Genomic DNA, 17,126 nt, shown 5'->3' with positions numbered 1-17,126 from the left:
CCAAAATAAAAACTATCTTTAAAAGTACGTTTTGGTCCCTTAACTTTTTCATATTTCCCGTTTAGTCCCTGCATTGCAATTCACCGTTGCTCGTTGCTCGTTACTCGTTACTCGTTCTGTTTATGCGATAGGCGATAATAATTAATAAAATGCACGCGCGGACCGCAAAAATGCAAAAAACGGGTGCAACACGAGGACTTCCCAGGAGGTCACCCATCCTAGTACTGCTCTCGCCCAAGCACGTTTAACTTCGGAGTTCTGATGGGATCCGGTGCATTAGTGCTTGTATGATCGCACCCGTCACACCTTGCACGATCATCGTATATATCTGCTGCCTTGCAACTCATTCAACCAAAATAAAAATTATCTTTAAAAGTACGTTTTGGTCCCTAAACTTTTTCATATTTCCCGTTTAGTCCCTGCATTGCAATTCACCGGTGCTCGTTACTCGTTCTGTTTACGCGATAGGCGATAATAATTAAAAAAATGCAGGCGCGGACCGCAAAAATGCCAAAAAGGGGTGCAACACGAGGACTTCCCAGGAGGTCACCCATCCTAGTACTGCTCTCGCCCAAGCACGTTTAACTTCGGAGTTCAGATGGGATCCGGTGCATTAGTGCTGGTATGATCGCAACCGTCACACCTTGCACGATCATCGTATATATCTGCCGCCTTGCAACTCATTCAACCAAAATAAAAACTATCTTTAAAAGTACGTTTTGGTCTCTGAACTTTTTCATATTTCCCGTTTAGTCCCTGCATTGCAATTCACCGGTGCTCGTTACTCGTTCTGTTTACGCGATAGGCGATAATAATTAAAAAAATGCAGGCGCGGACCGCAAAAATGCCAAAAAGGGGTGCAACACGAGGACTTCCCAGGAGGTCACCCATCCTAGTACTGCTCTCGCCCAAGCACGTTTAACTTCGGAGTTCTGATGGGATCCGGTGCATTAGTGCTGGTATGATCGCACCCGTCACACCTTGCACGATCATCGTATATATCTGCTGCCTTGCAACTCATTCAACCAAAATAAAAACTATCTTTAAAAGTACGTTTTGGTCCCTTAACTTTTTCATATTTCCCGTTTAGTCCCTGCATTGCAATTCACCGTTGCTCGTTGCTCGTTACTCGTTACTCGTTCTGTTTATGCGATAGGCAATAATAATTAATAAAATGCACGCGCGGACCGCAAAAATGCAAAAAACGGGTGCAACACGAGGACTTCCCAGGAGGTCACCCATCCTAGTACTGCTCTCGCCCAAGCACGTTTAACTTCGGAGTTCTGATGGGATCCGGTGCATTAGTGCTGGTATGATCGCACCCGTCACACCTTGCACGATCATCGTATATATCTGCTGCCTTGCAACTCATTCAACCAAAATAAAAACTATCTTTAAAAGTACGTTTTGGTCCCTAAACTTTTTCATATTTCCCGTTTAGTCCCTGCATTGCAATTCACCGGTGCTCGTTGCTCGTTACTCGTTACTCGTTCTGTTTATGCGATAGGCGATAATAATTAATAAAATGCACGCGCGGACCGCAAAAATGCAAAAAACGGGTGCAACACGAGGACTTCCCAGGAGGTCACCCATCCTAGTACTGCTCTCGCCCAAGCACGTTTAACTTCGGAGTTCTGATGGGATCCGGTGCATTAGTGCTGGTATGATCGCACCCGTCACACCTTGCACGATCATCGTATATATCTGCTGCCTTGCAACTCATTCAACCAAAATAAAAACTATCTTTAAAAGTACGTTTTGGTCCCTAAACTTTTTCATATTTCCCGTTTAGTCCCTGCATTGCAATTCACCGGTGCTCGTTACTCGTTCTGTTTACGCGATAGGCGATAATAATTAAAAAAATGCAGGCGCGGACCGCAAAAATGCCAAAAAGGGGTGCAACACGAGGACTTCCCAGGAGGTCACCCATCCTAGTACTGCTCTCGCCCAAGCACGTTTAACTTCGGAGTTCTGATGGGATCCGGTGCATTAGTGCTGGTATGATCGCACCCGTCACACCTTGCACGATCATCGTATATATCTGCTGCCTTGCAACTCATTCAACCAAAATAAAAACTATCTTTAAAAGTACGTTTTGGTCCCTTAACTTTTTCATATTTCCCGTTTAGTCCCTGCATTGCAATTCACCGGTGCTCGTTACTCGTTACTCGTTCTGTTTACGCGATAGGCGATAATAATTAAAAAAATGCAGGCGCGGACCGCAAAAATGCAAAAAAGGGGTGCAACACGAGGACTTCCCAGGAGGTCACCCATCCTAGTACTGCTCTCGCCCAAGCACGTTTAACTTCGGAGTTCTGATGGGATCCGGTGCATTAGTGCTGGTATGATCGCACCCGTCACACCTTGCACGATCATCGTATATATCTGCTGCCTTGCAACTCATTCAACCAAAATAAAAACTATCTTTAAAAGTACGTTTTGGTCCCTTAACTTTTTCATATTTCCCGTTTAGTCCCTGCATTGCAATTCACCGTTGCTCGTTGCTCGTTACTCGTTACTCGTTCTGTTTATGCGATAGGCGATAATAATTAATAAAATGCACGCGCGGACCGCAAAAATGCAAAAAACGGGTGCAACACGAGGACTTCCCAGGAGGTCACCCATCCTAGTACTGCTCTCGCCCAAGCACGTTTAACTTCGGAGTTCTGATGGGATCCGGTGCATTAGTGCTGGTATGATCGCACCCGTCACACCTTGCACGATCATCGTATATATCTGCTGCCTTGCAACTCATTCAACCAAAATAAAAACTATCTTTAAAAGTACGTTTTGGTCCCTTAACTTTTTCATATTTCCCGTTTAGTCCCTGCATTGCAATTCACCGTTGCTCGTTGCTCGTTACTCGTTACTCGTTCTGTTTATGCGATAGGCGATAATAATTAATAAAATGCACGCGCGGACCGCAAAAATGCAAAAAAGGGGTGCAACACGAGGACTTCCCAGGAGGTCACCCATCCTAGTACTGCTCTCGCCCAAGCACGTTTAACTTCGGAGTTCTGATGGGATCCGGTGCATTAGTGCTGGTATGATCGCACCCGTCACACCTTGCACGATCATCGTATATATCTGCTGCCTTGCAACTCATTCAACCAAAATAAAAACTATCTTTAAAAGTACGTTTTGGTCCCTAAACTTTTTCATATTTCCCGTTTAGTCCCTGCATTGCAATTCACCGGTGCTCGTTACTCGTTCTGTTTACGCGATAGGCGATAATAATTAAAAAAATGCAGGCGCGGACCGCAAAAATGCCAAAAAGGGGTGCAACACGAGGACTTCCCAGGAGGTCACCCATCCTAGTACTGCTCTCGCCCAAGCACGTTTAACTTCGGAGTTCTGATGGGATCCGGTGCATTAGTGCTGGTATGATCGCACCCGTCACACCTTGCACGATCATCGTATATATCTGCTGCCTTGCAACTCATTCAACCAAAATAAAAACTATCTTTAAAAGTACGTTTTGGTCCCTTAACTTTTTCATATTTCCCGTTTAGTCCCTGCATTGCAATTCACCGTTGCTCGTTGCTCGTTACTCGTTACTCGTTCTGTTTATGCGATAGGCGATAATAATTAATAAAATGCACGCGCGGACCGCAAAAATGCAAAAAACGGGTGCAACACGAGGACTTCCCAGGAGGTCACCCATCCTAGTACTGCTCTCGCCCAAGCACGTTTAGCTTCGGAGTTCTGATGGGATCCGGTGCATTAGTGCTGGTATGATCGCACCCGTCACACCTTGCACGATCATCGTATATATCTGCTGCCTTGCAACTCATTCAACCAAAATAAAAACTATCTTTAAAAGTACGTTTTGGTCCCTAAACTTTTTCATATTTCCCGTTTAGTCCCTGCATTGCAATTCACCGGTGCTCGTTGCTCGTTACTCGTTCTGTTTACGCGATAGGCGATAATAATTAAAAAAATGCAGGCGCGGACCGCAAAAATGCCAAAAAGGGGTGCAACACGAGGACTTCCCAGGAGGTCACCCATCCTAGTACTGCTCTCGCCCAAGCACGTTTAACTTCGGAGTTCTGATGGGGTCCGGTGCATTAGTGCTGGTATGATCGCACCCGTCACACCTTGCACGATCATCGTATATATCTGCTGCCTTGCAACTCATTCAACCAAAATAAAAACTATCTTTAAAAATACGTTTTGGTCGCTGAACTTTTTCATATTTCCCGTTTAGTCCCTGCATTGCAATTCACCGGTGCTCGTTACTCGTTCTCGTTCTGTTTACGCGATAGGCGATAATAATTAAAAAAATGCAAGCGCGGACCGCAAAAATGCAAAAAAGGGGTGCAACACGAGGACTTCCCAGGAGGTCACCCATCCTAGTACTGCTCTCGCCCAAGCACGTTTAACTTCGGAGTTCTGATGGGATCCGGTGCATTAGTGCTGGTATGATCGCACCCGTCACACCTTGCACGATCATCGTATATATCTGCTGCCTTGCAACTCATTCAACCAAAATAAAAACTATCTTTAAAAGTACGTTTTGGTCCCTGATTTTTTTCATATTTCCCGTTTAGTCCCTGCATTGCAATTCACCGGTGCTCGTTACTCGTTCTGTTTACGCGATAGGCGATAATAATTAAAAAAATGCAGGCGCGGACCGCAAAAATGCAAAAAAGGGGTGCAACACGAGGACTTCCCAGGAGGTCACCCATCCTAGTACTGCTCTCGCCCAAGCACGTTTAACTTCGGAGTTCAGATGGGATCCGGTGCATTAGTGCTGGTATGATCGCAACCGTCACACCTTGCACGATCATCGTATATATCTGCCGCCTTGCAACTCATTCAACCAAAATAAAAACTATCTTTAAAAGTACGTTTTGGTCTCTGAACTTTTTCATATTTCCCGTTTAGTCCCTGCATTGCAATTCACCGGTGCTCGTTACTCGTTCTGTTTACGCGATAGGCGATAATAATTAAAAAAATGCAGGCGCGGACCGCAAAAATGCCAAAAAGGGGTGCAACACGAGGACTTCCCAGGAGGTCACCCATCCTAGTACTGCTCTCGCCCAAGCACGTTTAACTTCGGAGTTCTGATGGGATCCGGTGCATTAGTGCTGGTATGATCGCACCCGTCACACCTTGCACGATCATCGTATATATCTGCTGCCTTGCAACTCATTCAACCAAAATAAAAACTATCTTTAAAAGTACGTTTTGGTCCCTAAACTTTTTCATATTTCCCGTTTAGTCCCTGCATTGCAATTCACCGGTGCTCGTTACTCGTTCTGTTTACGCGATAGGCGATAATAATTAAAAAAATGCAGGCGCGGACCGCAAAAATGCCAAAAAGGGGTGCAACACGAGGACTTCCCAGGAGGTCACCCATCCTAGTACTGCTCTCGCCCAAGCACGTTTAACTTCGGAGTTCTGATGGGATCCGGTGCATTAGTGCTGGTATGATCGCACCCGTCACACCTTGCACGATCATCGTATATATCTGCTGCCTTGCAACTCATTCAACCAAAATAAAAACTATCTTTAAAAGTACGTTTTGGTCCCTTAACTTTTTCATATTTCCCGTTTAGTCCCTGCATTGCAATTCACCGTTGCTCGTTGCTCGTTACTCGTTACTCGTTCTGTTTATGCGATAGGCGATAATAATTAATAAAATGCACGCGCGGACCGCAAAAATGCAAAAAACGGGTGCAACACGAGGACTTCCCAGGAGGTCACCCATCCTAGTACTGCTCTCGCCCAAGCACGTTTAGCTTCGGAGTTCTGATGGGATCCGGTGCATTAGTGCTGGTATGATCGCACCCGTCACACCTTGCACGATCATCGTATATATCTGCTGCCTTGCAACTCATTCAACCAAAATAAAAACTATCTTTAAAAGTACGTTTTGGTCCCTAAACTTTTTCATATTTCCCGTTTAGTCCCTGCATTGCAATTCACCGGTGCTCGTTGCTCGTTACTCGTTCTGTTTACGCGATAGGCGATAATAATTAAAAAAATGCAGGCGCGGACCGCAAAAATGCCAAAAAGGGGTGCAACACGAGGACTTCCCAGGAGGTCACCCATCCTAGTACTGCTCTCGCCCAAGCACGTTTAACTTCGGAGTTCTGATGGGGTCCGGTGCATTAGTGCTGGTATGATCGCACCCGTCACACCTTGCACGATCATCGTATATATCTGCTGCCTTGCAACTCATTCAACCAAAATAAAAACTATCTTTAAAAATACGTTTTGGTCGCTGAACTTTTTCATATTTCCCGTTTAGTCCCTGCATTGCAATTCACCGGTGCTCGTTACTCGTTCTCGTTCTGTTTACGCGATAGGCGATAATAATTAAAAAAATGCAAGCGCGGACCGCAAAAATGCAAAAAAGGGGTGCAACACGAGGACTTCCCAGGAGGTCACCCATCCTAGTACTGCTCTCGCCCAAGCACGTTTAACTTCGGAGTTCTGATGGGATCCGGTGCATTAGTGCTGGTATGATCGCACCCGTCACACCTTGCACGATCATCGTATATATCTGCTGCCTTGCAACTCATTCAACCAAAATAAAAACTATCTTTAAAAGTACGTTTTGGTCCCTGATTTTTTTCATATTTCCCGTTTAGTCCCTGCATTGCAATTCACCGGTGCTCGTTACTCGTTCTGTTTACGCGATAGGCGATAATAATTAAAAAAATGCAGGCGCGGACCGCAAAAATGCAAAAAAGGGGTGCAACACGAGGACTTCCCAGGAGGTCACCCATCCTAGTACTGCTCTCGCCCAAGCACGTTTAACTTCGGAGTTCTGATGGGATCCGGTGCATTAGTGCTGGTATGATCGCAACCGTCACACCTTGCACGATCATCGTATATATCTGCCGCCTTGCAACTCATTCAACCAAAATAAAAACTATCTTTAAAAGTACGTTTTGGTCTCTGAACTATTTCATATTTCCCGTTTAGTCCCTGCATTGCAATTCACCGGTGCTCGTTACTCGTTCTGTTTACGCGATAGGCGATAATAACTAAAAAAATGCAGGCGCGGACCGCAAAAATGCCAAAAAGGGGTGCAACACGAGGACTTCCCAGGAGGTCACCCATCCTAGTACTGCTCTCGCCCAAGCACGTTTAACTTCGGAGTTCTGATGGGATCCGGTGCATTAGTGCTGGTATGATCGCACCCGTCACACCTTGCACGATCATCGTATATATCTGCTGCCTTGCAACTCATTCAACCAAAATAAAAACTATCTTTAAAAGTACGTTTTGGTCCCTGAACTTTTTCATATTTCCCGTTTAGTCCCTGCATTGCAATTCACCGTTGCTCGTTGCTCGTTACTCGTTACTCGTTCTGTTTATGCGATAGGCGATAATAATTAATAAAATGCACGCGCGGACCGCAAAAATGCAAAAAACGGGTGCAACACGAGGACTTCCCAGGAGGTCACCCATCCTAGTACTGCTCTCGCCCAAGCACGTTTAACTTCGGAGTTCTGATGGGATCCGGTGCATTAGTGCTGGTATGATCGCACCCGTCACACCTTGCACGATCATCGTATATATCTGCTGCCTTGCAACTCATTCAACCAAAATAAAAACTATCTTTAAAAGTACGTTTTGGTCCCTAAACTTTTTCATATTTCCCGTTTAGTCCCTGCATTGCAATTCACCGGTGCTCGTTACTCGTTCTGTTTACGCGATAGGCGATAATAATTAAAAAAATGCAGGCGCGGACCGCAAAAATGCCAAAAAGGGGTGCAACACGAGGACTTCCCAGGAGGTCACCCATCCTAGTACTGCTCTCGCCCAAGCACGTTTAACTTCGGAGTTCTGATGGGATCCGGTGCATTAGTGCTGGTATGATCGCACCCGTCACACTTTGCACGATCATCGTATATATCTGCTGCCTTGCAACTCATTCAACCAAAATAAAAACTATCTTTAAAAGTACGTTTTGGTCCCTTAACTTTTTCATATTTCCCGTTTAGTCCCTGCATTGCAATTCACCGTTGCTCGTTGCTCGTTACTCGTTCTGTTTATGCGATAGGCGATAATAATTAATAAAATGCACGCGCGGACCGCAAAAATGCAAAAAACGGGTGCAACACGAGGACTTCCCAGGAGGTCACCCATCCTAGTACTGCTCTCGCCCAAGCACGTTTAACTTCGGAGTTCTGATGGGATCCGGTGCATTAGTGCTGGTATGATCGCACCCGTCACACCTTGCACGATCATCGTATATATCTGCTGCCTTGCAACTCATTCAACCAAAATAAAAACTATCTTTAAAAGTACGTTTTGGTCCCTGAACTTTTTCATATTTCCCGTTTAGTCCCTGCATTGCAATTCACCGGTGCTCGTTACTCGTTACTCGTTCTGTTTACGCGATAGGCGATAATAATTAAAAAAATGCAGGCGCGGACCGCAAAAATGCAAAAAAGGGGTGCAACACGAGGACTTCCCAGGAGGTCACCCATCCTAGTACTGCTCTCGCCCAAGCACGTTTAACTTCGGAGTTCTGATGGGATCCGGTGCATTAGTGCTGGTATGATCGCACCCGTCACACCTTGCACGATCATCGTATATATCTGCTGCCTTGCAACTCATTCAACCAAAATAAAAACTATCTTTAAAAGTACGTTTTGGTCCCTGATTTTTTTCATATTTCCCGTTTAGTCCCTGCATTGCAATTCACCGGTGCTCGTTACTCGTTCTGTTTACGCGATAGGCGATAATAATTAAAAAAATGCAGGCGCGGACCGCAAAAATGCCAAAAAGGGGTGCAACACGAGGACTTCCCAGGAGGTCACCCATCCTAGTACTGCTCTCGCCCAAGCACGTTTAACTTCGGAGTTTTGATGGGATCCGGTGCATTAGTGCTGGTATGATCGCACCCGTCACACCTTGCACGATCATCGTATATATCTGCTGCCTTGCAACTCATTCAACCAAAATAAAAACTATCTTTAAAAGTACGTTTTGGTCCCTTAACTTTTTCATATTTCCCGTTTAGTCCCTGCATTGCAATTCACCGGTGCTCGTTGCTCGTTACTCGTTACTCGTTCTGTTTATGCGATAGGCGATAATAATTAATAAAATGCACGCGCGGACCGCAAAAATGCAAAAAACGGGTGCAACACGAGGACTTCCCAGGAGGTCACCCATCCTAGTACTGCTCTCGCCCAAGCACGTTTAACTTCGGAGTTCTGATGGGATCCGGTGCATTAGTGCTGGTATGATCGCACCCGTCACACCTTGCACGATCATCGTATATATCTGCTGCCTTGCAACTCATTCAACCAAAATAAAAACTATCTTTAAAAGTACGTTTTGGTCCCTTAACTTTTTCATATTTCCCGTTTAGTCCCTGCATTGCAATTCACCGGTGCTCGTTACTCGTTCTGTTTACGCGATAGGCGATAATAATTAAAAAAATGCAGGCGCGGACCGCAAAAATGCCAAAAAGGGGTGCAACACGAGGACTTCCCAGGAGGTCACCCATCCTAGTACTGCTCTCGCCCAAGCACGTTTAACTTCGGAGTTCTGATGGGATCCGGTGCATTAGTGCTGGTATGATCGCACCCGTCACACCTTGCACGATCATCGTATATATCTGCTGCCTTGCAACTCATTCAACCAAAATAAAAACTATCTTTAAAAGTACGTTTTGGTCCCTGAACTTTTTCATATTTCCCGTTTAGTCCCTGCATTGCAATTCACCGGTGCTCGTTACTCGTTACTCGTTCTGTTTACGCGATAGGCGATAATAATTAAAAAAATGCAGGCGCGGACCGCAAAAATGCAAAAAAGGGGTGCAACACGAGGACTTCCCAGGAGGTCACCCATCCTAGTACTGCTCTCGCCCAAGCACGTTTAACTTCGGAGTTCTGATGGGATCCGGTGCATTAGTGCTGGTATGATCGCACCCGTCACACCTTGCACGATCATCGTATATATCTGCTGCCTTGCAACTCATTCAACCAAAATAAAAACTATCTTTAAAAGTACGTTTTGGTCCCTGATTTTTTTCATATTTCCCGTTTAGTCCCTGCATTGCAATTCACCGGTGCTCGTTACTCGTTCTGTTTACGCGATAGGCGATAATAATTAAAAAAATGCAGGCGCGGACCGTAAAAATGCCAAAAAGGGGTGCAACACGAGGACTTCCCAGGAGGTCACCCATCCTAGTACTGCTCTCGCCCAAGCACGTTTAACTTCGGAGTTCTGATGGGATCCGGTGCATTAGTGCTGGTATGATCGCACCCGTCACACCTTGCACGATCATCGTATATATCTGCTGCCTTGCAACTCATTCAACCAAAATAAAAACTATCTTTAAAAGTACGTTTTGGTCCCTTAACTTTTTCATATTTCCCGTTTAGTCCCTGCATTGCAATTCACCGGTGCTCGTTACTCGTTACTCGTTACTCGTTCTGTTTATGCGATAGGCGATAATAATTAATAAAATGCACGCGCGGACCGCAAAAATGCAAAAAACGGGTGCAACACGAGGACTTCCCAGGAGGTCACCCATCCTAGTACTGCTCTCGCCCAAGCACGTTTAACTTCGGAGTTCTGATGGGATCCGGTGCATTAGTGCTGGTATGATCGCACCCGTCACACCTTGCACGATCATCGTATATATCTGCTGCCTTGCAACTCATTCAACCAAAATAAAAACTATCTTTAAAAGTACGTTTTGGTCCCTTAACTTTTTCATATTTCCCGTTTAGTCCCTGCATTGCAATTCACCGGTGCTCGTTACTCGTTCTGTTTACGCGATAGGCGATAATAATTAAAAAAATGCAGGCGCGGACCGCAAAAATGCCAAAAAGGGGTGCAACACGAGGACTTCCCAGGAGGTCACCCATCCTAGTACTGCTCTCGCCCAAGCACGTTTAACTTCGGAGTTCTGATGGGATCCGGTGCATTAGTGCTGGTATGATCGCACCCGTCACACCTTGCACGATCATCGTATATATCTGCTGCCTTGCAACTCATTCAACCAAAATAAAAACTATCTTTAAAAGTACGTTTTGGTCCCTGAACTTTTTCATATTTCCCGTTTAGTCCCTGCATTGCAATTCACCGGTGCTCGTTACTCGTTACTCGTTCTGTTTACGCGATAGGCGATAATAATTAAAAAAATGCAGGCGCGGACCGCAAAAATGCAAAAAAGGGGTGCAACACGAGGACTTCCCAGGAGGTCACCCATCCTAGTACTGCTCTCGCCCAAGCACGTTTAACTTCGGAGTTCTGATGGGATCCGGTGCATTAGTGCTGGTATGATCGCACCCGTCACACCTTGCACGATCATCGTATATATCTGCTGCCTTGCAACTCATTCAACCAAAATAAAAACTATCTTTAAAAGTACGTTTTGGTCCCTGATTTTTTTCATATTTCCCGTTTAGTCCCTGCATTGCAATTCACCGGTGCTCGTTACTCGTTCTGTTTACGCGATAGGCGATAATAATTAAAAAAATGCAGGCGCGGACCGCAAAAATGCCAAAAAGGGGTGCAACACGAGGACTTCCCAGGAGGTCACCCATCCTAGTACTGCTCTCGCCCAAGCACGTTTAACTTCGGAGTTCTGATGGGATCCGGTGCATTAGTGCTGGTATGATCGCACCCGTCACACCTTGCACGATCATCGTATATATCTGCTGCCTTGCAACTCATTCAACCAAAATAAAAACTATCTTTAAAAGTACGTTTTGGTCCCTTAACTTTTTCATATTTCCCGTTTAGTCCCTGCATTGCAATTCACCGGTGCTCGTTGCTCGTTACTCGTTACTCGTTCTGTTTATGCGATAGGCGATAATAATTAATAAAATGCACGCGCGGACCGCAAAAATGCAAAAAACGGGTGCAACACGAGGACTTCCCAGGAGGTCACCCATCCTAGTACTGCTCTCGCCCAAGCACGTTTAACTTCGGAGTTCTGATGGGATCCGGTGCATTAGTGCTGGTATGATCGCACCCGTCACACCTTGCACGATCATCGTATATATCTGCTGCCTTGCAACTCATTCAACCAAAATAAAAACTATCTTTAAAAGTACGTTTTGGTCCCTTAACTTTTTCATATTTCCCGTTTAGTCCCTGCATTGCAATTCACCGGTGCTCGTTACTCGTTCTGTTTACGCGATAGGCGATAATAATTAAAAAAATGCAGGCGCGGACCGCAAAAATGCCAAAAAGGGGTGCAACACGAGGACTTCCCAGGAGGTCACCCATCCTAGTACTGCTCTCGCCCAAGCACGTTTAACTTCGGAGTTCAGATGGGATCCGGTGCATTAGTGCTGGTATGATCGCACCCGTCACACCTTGCACGATCATCGTATATATCTGCTGCCTTGCAACTCATTCAACCAAAATAAAAACTATCTTTAAAAGTACGTTTTGGTCCCTGAACTTTTTCATATTTCCCGTTTAGTCCCTGCATTGCAATTCACCGGTGCTCGTTACTCGTTCTGTTTACGCGATAGGCGATAATAATTAAAAAAATGCAGGCGCGGACCGCAAAAATGCAAAAAAGGGGTGCAACACGAGGACTTCCCAGGAGGTCACCCATCCTAGTACTGCTCTCGCCCAAGCACGTTTAACTTCGGAGTTCTGATGGGATCCGGTGCATTAGTGCTGGTATGATCGCACCCGTCACACCTTGCACGATCATCGTATATATCTGCTGCCTTGCAACTCATTCAACCAAAATAAAAACTATCTTTAAAAGTACGTTTTGGTCCCTAAACTTTTTCATATTTCCCGTTTAGTCCCTGCATTGCAATTCACCGGTGCTCGTTGCTCGTTACTCGTTACTCGTTCTGTTTATGCGATAGGCGATAATAATTAATAAAATGCACGCGCGGACCGCAAAAATGCAAAAAACGGGTGCAACACGAGGACTTCCCAGGAGGTCACCCATCCTAGTACTGCTCTCGCCCAAGCACGTTTAACTTCGGAGTTCTGATGGGATCCGGTGCATTAGTGCTGGTATGATCGCACCCGTCACACCTTGCACGATCATCGTATATATCTGCTGCCTTGCAACTCATTCAACCAAAATAAAAACTATCTTTAAAAGTACGTTTTGGTCCCTAAACTTTTTCATATTTCCCGTTTAGTCCCTGTATTGCAATTCACCGGTGCTCGTTACTCGTTCTGTTTACGCGATAGGCGATAATAATTAAAAAAATGCAGGCGCGGACCGCAAAAATGCCAAAAAGGGGTGCAACACAAGGACTTCCCAGGAGGTCACCCATCCTAGTACTGCTCTCGCCCAAGCACGTTTAACTTCGGAGTTCTGATGGGATCCGGTGCATTAGTGCTGGTATGATCGCACCCGTCACACCTTGCACGATCATCGTATATATCTGCTGCCTTGCAACTCATTCAACCAAAATAAAAACTATCTTTAAAAGTACGTTTTGGTCCCTTAACTTTTTCATATTTCCCGTTTAGTCCCTGCATTGCAATTCACCGTTGCTCGTTGCTCGTTACTCGTTACTCGTTCTGTTTATGCGATAGGCGATAATAATTAATAAAATGCACGCGCGGACCGCAAAAATGCAAAAAACGGGTGCAACACGAGGACTTCCCAGGAGGTCACCCATCCTAGTACTGCTCTCGCCCAAGCACGTTTAACTTCGGAGTTCTGATGGGATCCGGTGCATTAGTGCTGGTATGATCGCACCCGTCACACCTTGCACGATCATCGTATATATCTGCTGCCTTGCAACTCATTCAACCAAAATAAAAACTATCTTTAAAAGTACGTTTTGGTCCCTGATTTTTTTCATATTTCCCGTTTAGTCCCTGTATTGCAATTCACCGGTGCTCGTTACTCGTTCTGTTTACGCGATAGGCGATAATAATTAATAAAATGCACGCGCGGACCGCAAAAATGCCAAAACGGGGTGCAACACGAGGACTTCCCAGGAGGTCACCCATCCTAGTACTGCTCTCGCCCAAGCACGTTTAACTTCGGAGTTCTGATGGGATCCGGTGCATTAGTGCTGGTATGATCGCACCCGTCACACCTTGCACGATCATCGTATATATCTGCTGCCTTGCAACTCATTCAACCAAAATAAAAACTATCTTTAAAAGTACGTTTTGGTCCCTGATTTTTTTCATATTTCCCGTTTAGTCCCTGCATTGCAATTCACCGGTGCTCGTTACTCGTTCTGTTTACGCGATAGGCGATAATAATTAAAAAAATGCAGGCGCGGACCGCAAAAATGCCAAAAAGGGGTGCAACACGAGGACTTCCCAGGAGGTCACCCATCCTAGTACTGCTCTCGCCCAAGCACGTTTAACTTCGGAGTTCTGATGGGATCCGGTGCATTAGTGCTGGTATGATCGCACCCGTCACACCTTGCACGATCATCGTATATATCTGCTGCCTTGCAACTCATTCAACCAAAATAAAAACTATCTTTAAAAGTACGTTTTGGTCCCTGAACTTTTTCACATTTCCCGTTTAGTCCCTGCATTGCAATTCACCGGTGCTCGTTGCTCGTTGCTCGTTACTCGTTCTGTTTACGCGATAGGCGATAATAATTAAAAAAATGCAGGCGCGGACCGCAAAAATGCCAAAAAGGGGTGCAACACGAGGACTTCCCAGGAGGTCACCCATCCTAGTACTGCTCTCGCCCAAGCACGTTTAACTTCGGAGTTCTGATGGGATCCGGTGCATTAGTGCTGGTATGATCGCACCCGTCACACCTTGCACGATCATCGTATATATCTGCTGCCTTGCAACTCATTCAACCAAAATAAAAACTATCTTTAAAAGTACGTTTTGGTCCCTGAACTTTTTCATATTTCCCGTTTAGTCCCTGCATTGCAATTCACCGGTGCTCGTTACTCGTTCTGTTTACGCGATAGGCGATAATAATTAAAAAAATGCAGGCGCGGACCGCAAAAATGCAAAAAAGGGGTGCAACACGAGGACTTCCCAGGAGGTCACCCATCCTAGTACTGCTCTCGCCCAAGCACGTTTAACTTCGGAGTTCTGATGGGATCCGGTGCATTAGTGCTGGTATGATCGCACCCGTCACACCTTGCACGATCATCGTATATATCTGCTGCCTTGCAACTCATTCAACCAAAATAAAAACTATCTTTAAAAGTACGTTTTGGTCCCTAAACTTTTTCATATTTCCCGTTTAGTCCCTGCATTGCAATTCACCGGTGCTCGTTGCTCGTTACTCGTTACTCGTTCTGTTTATGCGATAGGCGATAATAATTAATAAAATGCACGCGCGGACCGCAAAAATGCAAAAAACGGGTGCAACACGAGGACTTCCCAGGAGGTCACCCATCCTAGTACTGCTCTCGCCCAAGCACGTTTAACTTCGGAGTTCTGATGGGATCCGGTGCATTAGTGCTGGTATGATCGCACCCGTCACACCTTGCACGATCATCGTATATATCTGCTGCCTTGCAACTCATTCAACCAAAATAAAAACTATCTTTAAAAGTACGTTTTGGTCCCTAAACTTTTTCATATTTCCCGTTTAGTCCCTGTATTGCAATTCACCGGTGCTCGTTACTCGTTCTGTTTACGCGATAGGCGATAATAATTAAAAAAATGCAGGCGCGGACCGCAAAAATGCCAAAAAGGGGTGCAACACAAGGACTTCCCAGGAGGTCACCCATCCTAGTACTGCTCTCGCCCAAGCACGTTTAACTTCGGAGTTCTGATGGGATCCGGTGCATTAGTGCTGGTATGATCGCACCCGTCACACCTTGCACGATCATCGTATATATCTGCTGCCTTGCAACTCATTCAACCAAAATAAAAACTATCTTTAAAAGTACGTTTTGGTCCCTTAACTTTTTCATATTTCCCGTTTAGTCCCTGCATTGCAATTCACCGTTGCTCGTTGCTCGTTACTCGTTACTCGTTCTGTTTATGCGATAGGCGATAATAATTAATAAAATGCACGCGCGGACCGCAAAAATGCAAAAAACGGGTGCAACACGAGGACTTCCCAGGAGGTCACCCATCCTAGTACTGCTCTCGCCCAAGCACGTTTAACTTCGGAGTTCTGATGGGATCCGGTGCATTAGTGCTGGTATGATCGCACCCGTCACACCTTGCACGATCATCGTATATATCTGCTGCCTTGCAACTCATTCAACCAAAATAAAAACTATCTTTAAAAGTACGTTTTGGTCCCTGATTTTTTTCATATTTCCCGTTTAGTCCCTGTATTGCAATTCACCGGTGCTCGTTACTCGTTCTGTTTACGCGATAGGCGATAATAATTAATAAAATGCACGCGCGGACCGCAAAAATGCCAAAAAGGGGTGCAACACGAGGACTTCCCAGGAGGTCACCCATCCTAGTACTGCTCTCGCCCAAGCACGTTTAACTTCGGAGTTCTGATGGGATCCGGTGCATTAGTGCTGGTATGATCGCACCCGTCACACCTTGCACGATCATCGTATATATCTGCTGCCTTGCAACTCATTCAACCAAAATAAAAACTATCTTTAAAAGTACGTTTTGGTCCCTGATTTTTTTCATATTTCCCGTTTAGTCCCTGCATTGCAATTCACCGGTGCTCGTTACTCGTTCTGTTTACGCGATAGGCGATAATAATTAAAAAAATGCAGGCGCGGACCGCAAAAATGCCAAAAAGGGGTGCAACACGAGGACTTCCCAGGAGGTCACCCATCCTAGTACTGCTCTCGCCCAAGCACGTTTAACTTCGGAGTTCTGATGGGATCCGGTGCATTAGTGCTGGTATGATCGCACCCGTCACACCTTGCACGATCATCGTATATATCTGCTGCCTTGCAACTCATTCAACCAAAATAAAAACTATCTTTAAAAGTACGTTTTGGTCCCTGAACTTTTTCATATTTCCCGTTTAGTCCCTGCATTGCAATTCACCGGTGCTCGTTACTCGTTACTCGTTCTGTTTACGCGATAGGCGATAATAATTAAAAAAATGCAGGCGCGGACCGCAAAAATGCAAAAAAGGGGTGCAACACGAGGACTTCCCAGGAGGTCACCCATCCTAGTACTGCTCTCGCCCAAGCACGTTTAACTTCGGAGTTCTGATGGGATCCGGTGCATTAGTGCTGGTATGATCGCACCCGTCACACCTTGCACGATCATCGTATATATCTGCTGC

The 17,126-nt window shown here is 45.5% G+C and overlaps 50 non-coding genes across 50 annotated transcripts; all 50 read right to left on the bottom strand.

Annotated features, from left to right (window-relative positions):
* Window positions 1–180: 180 nt before the first annotated feature.
* On the bottom strand, window positions 181–299 carry LOC126685023 (5S ribosomal RNA). The gene has a single exon (XR_007643181.1). It is a non-coding gene; the product is annotated as a 5S ribosomal RNA (ribosomal RNA).
* A 218-nt stretch (window positions 300–517) lies between these two features.
* On the bottom strand, window positions 518–636 carry LOC126684662 (5S ribosomal RNA). Its single transcript, XR_007642834.1, has one exon. It is a non-coding gene; the product is annotated as a 5S ribosomal RNA (ribosomal RNA).
* A 218-nt stretch (window positions 637–854) lies between these two features.
* On the bottom strand, window positions 855–973 carry LOC126683987 (5S ribosomal RNA). Its single transcript, XR_007642185.1, has one exon. It is a non-coding gene; the product is annotated as a 5S ribosomal RNA (ribosomal RNA).
* Window positions 974–1,205: 232 nt separating this feature from the next.
* On the bottom strand, window positions 1,206–1,324 carry LOC126684451 (5S ribosomal RNA). The gene has a single exon (XR_007642629.1). It is a non-coding gene; the product is annotated as a 5S ribosomal RNA (ribosomal RNA).
* A 232-nt stretch (window positions 1,325–1,556) lies between these two features.
* Window positions 1,557–1,675, bottom strand: LOC126684450 (5S ribosomal RNA). The gene has a single exon (XR_007642628.1). It is a non-coding gene; the product is annotated as a 5S ribosomal RNA (ribosomal RNA).
* A 218-nt stretch (window positions 1,676–1,893) lies between these two features.
* Window positions 1,894–2,012, bottom strand: LOC126683975 (5S ribosomal RNA). The gene has a single exon (XR_007642174.1). It is a non-coding gene; the product is annotated as a 5S ribosomal RNA (ribosomal RNA).
* Window positions 2,013–2,237: 225 nt separating this feature from the next.
* On the bottom strand, window positions 2,238–2,356 carry LOC126683963 (5S ribosomal RNA). Its single transcript, XR_007642163.1, has one exon. It is a non-coding gene; the product is annotated as a 5S ribosomal RNA (ribosomal RNA).
* Window positions 2,357–2,588: 232 nt separating this feature from the next.
* LOC126684449 (5S ribosomal RNA) lies at window positions 2,589–2,707 on the bottom strand. Its single transcript, XR_007642627.1, has one exon. It is a non-coding gene; the product is annotated as a 5S ribosomal RNA (ribosomal RNA).
* Window positions 2,708–2,939: 232 nt separating this feature from the next.
* On the bottom strand, window positions 2,940–3,058 carry LOC126683951 (5S ribosomal RNA). The gene has a single exon (XR_007642152.1). It is a non-coding gene; the product is annotated as a 5S ribosomal RNA (ribosomal RNA).
* A 218-nt stretch (window positions 3,059–3,276) lies between these two features.
* On the bottom strand, window positions 3,277–3,395 carry LOC126683940 (5S ribosomal RNA). The gene has a single exon (XR_007642141.1). It is a non-coding gene; the product is annotated as a 5S ribosomal RNA (ribosomal RNA).
* A 232-nt stretch (window positions 3,396–3,627) lies between these two features.
* Window positions 3,628–3,746, bottom strand: LOC126684636 (5S ribosomal RNA). Its single transcript, XR_007642808.1, has one exon. It is a non-coding gene; the product is annotated as a 5S ribosomal RNA (ribosomal RNA).
* Window positions 3,747–3,971: 225 nt separating this feature from the next.
* On the bottom strand, window positions 3,972–4,090 carry LOC126684831 (5S ribosomal RNA). Its single transcript, XR_007642999.1, has one exon. It is a non-coding gene; the product is annotated as a 5S ribosomal RNA (ribosomal RNA).
* A 224-nt stretch (window positions 4,091–4,314) lies between these two features.
* On the bottom strand, window positions 4,315–4,433 carry LOC126683928 (5S ribosomal RNA). Its single transcript, XR_007642130.1, has one exon. It is a non-coding gene; the product is annotated as a 5S ribosomal RNA (ribosomal RNA).
* Window positions 4,434–4,651: 218 nt separating this feature from the next.
* Window positions 4,652–4,770, bottom strand: LOC126684660 (5S ribosomal RNA). The gene has a single exon (XR_007642832.1). It is a non-coding gene; the product is annotated as a 5S ribosomal RNA (ribosomal RNA).
* A 218-nt stretch (window positions 4,771–4,988) lies between these two features.
* LOC126683916 (5S ribosomal RNA) lies at window positions 4,989–5,107 on the bottom strand. Its single transcript, XR_007642119.1, has one exon. It is a non-coding gene; the product is annotated as a 5S ribosomal RNA (ribosomal RNA).
* A 218-nt stretch (window positions 5,108–5,325) lies between these two features.
* On the bottom strand, window positions 5,326–5,444 carry LOC126683903 (5S ribosomal RNA). The gene has a single exon (XR_007642107.1). It is a non-coding gene; the product is annotated as a 5S ribosomal RNA (ribosomal RNA).
* Window positions 5,445–5,676: 232 nt separating this feature from the next.
* LOC126684635 (5S ribosomal RNA) lies at window positions 5,677–5,795 on the bottom strand. Its single transcript, XR_007642807.1, has one exon. It is a non-coding gene; the product is annotated as a 5S ribosomal RNA (ribosomal RNA).
* A 225-nt stretch (window positions 5,796–6,020) lies between these two features.
* LOC126684830 (5S ribosomal RNA) lies at window positions 6,021–6,139 on the bottom strand. The gene has a single exon (XR_007642998.1). It is a non-coding gene; the product is annotated as a 5S ribosomal RNA (ribosomal RNA).
* A 224-nt stretch (window positions 6,140–6,363) lies between these two features.
* Window positions 6,364–6,482, bottom strand: LOC126683892 (5S ribosomal RNA). Its single transcript, XR_007642096.1, has one exon. It is a non-coding gene; the product is annotated as a 5S ribosomal RNA (ribosomal RNA).
* Window positions 6,483–6,700: 218 nt separating this feature from the next.
* LOC126684584 (5S ribosomal RNA) lies at window positions 6,701–6,819 on the bottom strand. The gene has a single exon (XR_007642757.1). It is a non-coding gene; the product is annotated as a 5S ribosomal RNA (ribosomal RNA).
* A 218-nt stretch (window positions 6,820–7,037) lies between these two features.
* On the bottom strand, window positions 7,038–7,156 carry LOC126683880 (5S ribosomal RNA). The gene has a single exon (XR_007642085.1). It is a non-coding gene; the product is annotated as a 5S ribosomal RNA (ribosomal RNA).
* A 232-nt stretch (window positions 7,157–7,388) lies between these two features.
* On the bottom strand, window positions 7,389–7,507 carry LOC126684448 (5S ribosomal RNA). The gene has a single exon (XR_007642626.1). It is a non-coding gene; the product is annotated as a 5S ribosomal RNA (ribosomal RNA).
* Window positions 7,508–7,725: 218 nt separating this feature from the next.
* On the bottom strand, window positions 7,726–7,844 carry LOC126683868 (5S ribosomal RNA). Its single transcript, XR_007642074.1, has one exon. It is a non-coding gene; the product is annotated as a 5S ribosomal RNA (ribosomal RNA).
* Window positions 7,845–8,069: 225 nt separating this feature from the next.
* On the bottom strand, window positions 8,070–8,188 carry LOC126684447 (5S ribosomal RNA). Its single transcript, XR_007642625.1, has one exon. It is a non-coding gene; the product is annotated as a 5S ribosomal RNA (ribosomal RNA).
* Window positions 8,189–8,413: 225 nt separating this feature from the next.
* On the bottom strand, window positions 8,414–8,532 carry LOC126683857 (5S ribosomal RNA). Its single transcript, XR_007642063.1, has one exon. It is a non-coding gene; the product is annotated as a 5S ribosomal RNA (ribosomal RNA).
* Window positions 8,533–8,750: 218 nt separating this feature from the next.
* On the bottom strand, window positions 8,751–8,869 carry LOC126684918 (5S ribosomal RNA). The gene has a single exon (XR_007643081.1). It is a non-coding gene; the product is annotated as a 5S ribosomal RNA (ribosomal RNA).
* A 232-nt stretch (window positions 8,870–9,101) lies between these two features.
* LOC126684445 (5S ribosomal RNA) lies at window positions 9,102–9,220 on the bottom strand. The gene has a single exon (XR_007642623.1). It is a non-coding gene; the product is annotated as a 5S ribosomal RNA (ribosomal RNA).
* Window positions 9,221–9,438: 218 nt separating this feature from the next.
* LOC126683845 (5S ribosomal RNA) lies at window positions 9,439–9,557 on the bottom strand. The gene has a single exon (XR_007642052.1). It is a non-coding gene; the product is annotated as a 5S ribosomal RNA (ribosomal RNA).
* A 225-nt stretch (window positions 9,558–9,782) lies between these two features.
* Window positions 9,783–9,901, bottom strand: LOC126683833 (5S ribosomal RNA). Its single transcript, XR_007642041.1, has one exon. It is a non-coding gene; the product is annotated as a 5S ribosomal RNA (ribosomal RNA).
* Window positions 9,902–10,119: 218 nt separating this feature from the next.
* Window positions 10,120–10,238, bottom strand: LOC126683821 (5S ribosomal RNA). Its single transcript, XR_007642030.1, has one exon. It is a non-coding gene; the product is annotated as a 5S ribosomal RNA (ribosomal RNA).
* A 232-nt stretch (window positions 10,239–10,470) lies between these two features.
* Window positions 10,471–10,589, bottom strand: LOC126684444 (5S ribosomal RNA). The gene has a single exon (XR_007642622.1). It is a non-coding gene; the product is annotated as a 5S ribosomal RNA (ribosomal RNA).
* Window positions 10,590–10,807: 218 nt separating this feature from the next.
* On the bottom strand, window positions 10,808–10,926 carry LOC126683809 (5S ribosomal RNA). The gene has a single exon (XR_007642019.1). It is a non-coding gene; the product is annotated as a 5S ribosomal RNA (ribosomal RNA).
* Window positions 10,927–11,151: 225 nt separating this feature from the next.
* LOC126683797 (5S ribosomal RNA) lies at window positions 11,152–11,270 on the bottom strand. Its single transcript, XR_007642007.1, has one exon. It is a non-coding gene; the product is annotated as a 5S ribosomal RNA (ribosomal RNA).
* A 218-nt stretch (window positions 11,271–11,488) lies between these two features.
* Window positions 11,489–11,607, bottom strand: LOC126683785 (5S ribosomal RNA). Its single transcript, XR_007641995.1, has one exon. It is a non-coding gene; the product is annotated as a 5S ribosomal RNA (ribosomal RNA).
* A 232-nt stretch (window positions 11,608–11,839) lies between these two features.
* Window positions 11,840–11,958, bottom strand: LOC126684442 (5S ribosomal RNA). The gene has a single exon (XR_007642620.1). It is a non-coding gene; the product is annotated as a 5S ribosomal RNA (ribosomal RNA).
* Window positions 11,959–12,176: 218 nt separating this feature from the next.
* Window positions 12,177–12,295, bottom strand: LOC126684261 (5S ribosomal RNA). The gene has a single exon (XR_007642449.1). It is a non-coding gene; the product is annotated as a 5S ribosomal RNA (ribosomal RNA).
* A 218-nt stretch (window positions 12,296–12,513) lies between these two features.
* Window positions 12,514–12,632, bottom strand: LOC126683773 (5S ribosomal RNA). The gene has a single exon (XR_007641984.1). It is a non-coding gene; the product is annotated as a 5S ribosomal RNA (ribosomal RNA).
* A 232-nt stretch (window positions 12,633–12,864) lies between these two features.
* LOC126684441 (5S ribosomal RNA) lies at window positions 12,865–12,983 on the bottom strand. The gene has a single exon (XR_007642619.1). It is a non-coding gene; the product is annotated as a 5S ribosomal RNA (ribosomal RNA).
* Window positions 12,984–13,201: 218 nt separating this feature from the next.
* Window positions 13,202–13,320, bottom strand: LOC126684386 (5S ribosomal RNA). The gene has a single exon (XR_007642566.1). It is a non-coding gene; the product is annotated as a 5S ribosomal RNA (ribosomal RNA).
* Window positions 13,321–13,552: 232 nt separating this feature from the next.
* Window positions 13,553–13,671, bottom strand: LOC126684439 (5S ribosomal RNA). The gene has a single exon (XR_007642618.1). It is a non-coding gene; the product is annotated as a 5S ribosomal RNA (ribosomal RNA).
* Window positions 13,672–13,889: 218 nt separating this feature from the next.
* On the bottom strand, window positions 13,890–14,008 carry LOC126683762 (5S ribosomal RNA). Its single transcript, XR_007641973.1, has one exon. It is a non-coding gene; the product is annotated as a 5S ribosomal RNA (ribosomal RNA).
* A 218-nt stretch (window positions 14,009–14,226) lies between these two features.
* On the bottom strand, window positions 14,227–14,345 carry LOC126683750 (5S ribosomal RNA). Its single transcript, XR_007641962.1, has one exon. It is a non-coding gene; the product is annotated as a 5S ribosomal RNA (ribosomal RNA).
* A 232-nt stretch (window positions 14,346–14,577) lies between these two features.
* On the bottom strand, window positions 14,578–14,696 carry LOC126683739 (5S ribosomal RNA). The gene has a single exon (XR_007641951.1). It is a non-coding gene; the product is annotated as a 5S ribosomal RNA (ribosomal RNA).
* Window positions 14,697–14,914: 218 nt separating this feature from the next.
* On the bottom strand, window positions 14,915–15,033 carry LOC126683727 (5S ribosomal RNA). The gene has a single exon (XR_007641940.1). It is a non-coding gene; the product is annotated as a 5S ribosomal RNA (ribosomal RNA).
* A 232-nt stretch (window positions 15,034–15,265) lies between these two features.
* On the bottom strand, window positions 15,266–15,384 carry LOC126684438 (5S ribosomal RNA). The gene has a single exon (XR_007642617.1). It is a non-coding gene; the product is annotated as a 5S ribosomal RNA (ribosomal RNA).
* A 218-nt stretch (window positions 15,385–15,602) lies between these two features.
* Window positions 15,603–15,721, bottom strand: LOC126684385 (5S ribosomal RNA). Its single transcript, XR_007642565.1, has one exon. It is a non-coding gene; the product is annotated as a 5S ribosomal RNA (ribosomal RNA).
* A 232-nt stretch (window positions 15,722–15,953) lies between these two features.
* LOC126684437 (5S ribosomal RNA) lies at window positions 15,954–16,072 on the bottom strand. The gene has a single exon (XR_007642616.1). It is a non-coding gene; the product is annotated as a 5S ribosomal RNA (ribosomal RNA).
* A 218-nt stretch (window positions 16,073–16,290) lies between these two features.
* On the bottom strand, window positions 16,291–16,409 carry LOC126683715 (5S ribosomal RNA). Its single transcript, XR_007641929.1, has one exon. It is a non-coding gene; the product is annotated as a 5S ribosomal RNA (ribosomal RNA).
* A 218-nt stretch (window positions 16,410–16,627) lies between these two features.
* Window positions 16,628–16,746, bottom strand: LOC126683704 (5S ribosomal RNA). The gene has a single exon (XR_007641918.1). It is a non-coding gene; the product is annotated as a 5S ribosomal RNA (ribosomal RNA).
* A 225-nt stretch (window positions 16,747–16,971) lies between these two features.
* Window positions 16,972–17,090, bottom strand: LOC126683692 (5S ribosomal RNA). The gene has a single exon (XR_007641907.1). It is a non-coding gene; the product is annotated as a 5S ribosomal RNA (ribosomal RNA).
* Window positions 17,091–17,126: the final 36 nt, after the last annotated feature.

Source organism: Mercurialis annua, linkage group LG5, assembly GCF_937616625.2.
Source record: "Mercurialis annua linkage group LG5, ddMerAnnu1.2, whole genome shotgun sequence".
Taxonomy (NCBI): Eukaryota; Viridiplantae; Streptophyta; class Magnoliopsida; order Malpighiales; family Euphorbiaceae; genus Mercurialis; species Mercurialis annua.
Note: the sequence above shows the minus strand (reverse complement) of the source record. Positions and strands in the feature narration are given on the sequence as shown.